The sequence below is a fragment of the Triticum urartu genome, chromosome 5A (assembly GCF_056163025.1).
Source record: "Triticum urartu cultivar PI428250 chromosome 5A, HENAU_Tu73, whole genome shotgun sequence".
Classification (NCBI taxonomy): domain Eukaryota; kingdom Viridiplantae; phylum Streptophyta; class Magnoliopsida; order Poales; family Poaceae; genus Triticum; species Triticum urartu.
Genome location: NC_141877.1, coordinates 115,215,319 through 115,218,604, shown reverse-complemented (window position 1 = coordinate 115,218,604; position 3,286 = coordinate 115,215,319). Strand labels below are relative to the sequence as shown.

General features: G+C 50.4%; 1 pseudogene; it reads right to left on the bottom strand.

Moving 5' to 3' along the window:
* Positions 1 to 2,223: 2,223 nt before the first annotated feature.
* Positions 2,224 to 3,062, bottom strand: LOC147970507 (uncharacterized; annotated as a pseudogene).
* Between the last annotated feature and the right edge of the window lie 224 nt (positions 3,063 to 3,286).

Genomic DNA, 3,286 nt, shown 5'->3' with positions numbered 1-3,286 from the left:
GTGGAGCTGCAGCAAGCGACTAGCATATATGGTGGCTAACATATTCGAAAAAGAGAGCGAGAAGAGAAGGCAAAGCACGGTCGAACAACTATGATCAAGAAGTGATCCTAGAACAACCTACTTCAAGCATTACTCCAACACCGTGTTCACTTCCCGGACTCCGCCGGAAAGAGACCATCACGGTTACACACGCGCTTGATGTATTTTAATTAAGATCAACTTCAGGTTTTCTACAACCGGACATTAACAAATTCCCATCTGCCCATATCCGCGGGCACGGCTTTCGAAAGTTCATAACCCTGCAGGGGTGTCCCAACTTAGCCCATGACAAGCTCTCACGGTCAACAAAGGATATACCTTCTCCCAAGACATTCCGATCAGACTCGGTATCCCGGTTCTACAAGACACTTCGACAAGTTAAAACAAATCCAGCAACACCGCCCGAATGTCCCGACAAATCCCGATAGGAGCTGCACATATCTCGTTCTCAGGGCACACTCAGATGAGACATCCTACGAGTAAAACCAAACCTCAAGTTGCCCCGAGGTGGTCCCGCAGTCTGCTCGGTCGGACCAACACTCAGAGGAGCACTGGCCCCGGGGGGGGGGGTTAAAATATTGATGACCCTTGAGTCTGCAGAACCCAAGGGAAAAAGAGGCTTGGTGGCGAATGGTAAAACCAATGTTGGGCATTGCTGGAAGAGTTTTATCAAGGCGAACTGTCGAGGGGTTCCCATTATTACCCAACCGCGTAAGGAACGCAAAATCCGGGAACATAACACCGATATGACGGAAACTAGGGCGGCATGAGTGGAACAAAACACCAGGCATAAGGCCGAGCCTTCCACCCTTTACCAAGTATATAGATGCATTAATTAAATAAGATATATTGTGATATCCCAACAAGTAAACATGTTCCAACAAGGAACAACATCTCCATGTTCCAACAAGGAACAAACTTCAATCTTCACCTGCAACTAACAACGCTATAAGAGGGGTTGAGCAAAGCGGTAACATAGCCAAACAACGGTTTGCTAGGACAAGGTGGGTTAGAGGCTTGGTTCAACAATATGGGAGGCATGATAAGCAAGTGGTAGGTATCGCAGCATAGGCATAGCAAAAGAGCGAGCAACTAGCAAGCAAAGATAGAAGTGATTTCGAGGGTATGATCATCTTGCCTGAGAACCCGCAAGGAAGAAGAACGAGTCCATGAAGAAGACAAACAGACATAGTCGAATGGTTCCTCACAAACGCGACATTATCGGAACCAACCCGAAGAAGCAACACCGGAAAAGAGCAAACAACCTAGTAAACAACCAACACATAGACATGGCATGATGCACAATCAAGTATGATGCATGTCCGGTTTAATGAAGCATGGCATGGTAAAGTGCAACAAACAACACTACAAATTAAGTGGAGCTCAATATGCAACGAGTTGCATATTGACAGAACACCACATGCCTTATTTAGTTCTCTCTCGTTTATGTACCCAACAATATTAAATGTTGTTAGCATGGCAAGAGGTGAAGCATGAGAAAACTATACTATCTAAACAAATTAAATGGGGCCAGATATAACAAGCAACAAATCCGGTAAATCCCCATATGCATTAGTAATTTATAGCTACAACAAAATTTAAACATTTTAAAGGTTGTTATCTTGATGCGAATGACATGAACAGTTTTGCAACTATTATTAAAAGTTGACAAGAGCATTATGAAGCATTTGTCACCGTGGTGGAAAGAAAAGGGGTGCCACGGCAACGAATCCAAAAATGATGCCACGGCAACATATCGGTTCCGGTAACTCGATTGAGATCCCGGTGCAAACGAAAGTGCGGCAGGAGCGTGACATGCGATAGAAGGTGGGGTGCTCTCGGATACCGAGTTCCCACATGTTGGTGGCAAGGCAAAAGAGGGGCGACGTTATGGAACAAGGGTGCATCTCATACAACATGCATTCATTCACGGGCATCGTTCCGGCGGTTATACCTTCGAAGTGAGCAAACGAGACGGTTCGGGTTTGATGGGACGTAGTGGAAGTAGACGTTCTCGCAACGGTAGAGGAAGTAGTGGTACACGCGATGTCAGGGTACTTGTTGGTCCGGTCTTGGCGGCGTAGATGTACACGTTGTCAGGGTACTTGTCACATCATCGGGTGTAGTTGTACATGAGGGTCTTGACGAATCCGAAGGGGTACTTGACGGTCCGGCCCTGGCGATTCAGGTTTTGTAGTGTCCTGGTACTTGACGCTTGGGATTGATTCCACGGTAGCATGCATCCATGGCAACACAGCGCAGATGCAAAGAGGCAACGATTTGGCACGGTTCCGGTGGTCGAACAAGGCAGGGCAGCTCGGCGCGAAGCGCGGGGACGGACGGGTGAGGAGCGATGCAGATTAGCGGTTCCTGAGGCTGGGAAACAGTGAGAGCTTGAGACTGGAGGCAGAGGAAAAAAATGGAGAACAGAGAGAGGGCGACGGGGACGGGGAAGGAAGAGGCACGGCGACATGACCTGCTGGTCGCCGGCGGCGGCAGGATGAGGTGGCGTCGGGGTTCAACGTGGGGTCGAGGAGGCATCGGGCGCGTCGTGGTAGTCTGAAGGTCGGGGTCGCCGGCGGGTTCGCGGGATGCAGCACGGGCACGGAGGCATCCTCTTGGACTGCTGGAACGAGGGGGCTTGGAGTCTCCGAGCTGCACGGGCCGAGCTCGGGATGGCCATGGCGCTAGAGCTCCTTTTGAGGTACAGAGAGATGAGGAGATTAGGGAGAGAGAGAGATGCAGAGAAGAGGGAACAGAAAGAGATGGTCGCGAGGGGCTGGCCTGGTGGTGTCTGGTTGCCGACGATGGCGGCGCAAGGGGACGAGGCCGAGCGCTCCTGCTCGGGGCCTCGAGCAGCTACATGATCCATTCGGGATCGAGGAAGAAGAGGTCGGCTTCAGGCGCCTGGGCAAGAAGCAGAGGAGGAGCTCATGATCGAGGCTGTAGCGATTTGGGCGGCGTGCAGAACGAGGGAGGTGGTCAAAGATCTAGTTGGTGGGAGGGGATCACAAGTAAGACATGAAAGAGGTGGTTGGCTGGCGGCGACGGGACGGGAATGGGTGTATTGGACCGGGTAGGCTAGGGTTAGACTGTTATATATATAGCAGATGAAATCAGTATAGGGCGGTTAGGTCCCTCCGATCGTAATCGGACGGACGGGAAAAATAGGTTAGGTAGCCCAAAAATAAAATAACGGAGACGTTTTGTAGATGTTTGGGGATGATCCGGACACAACGGGGGCGAC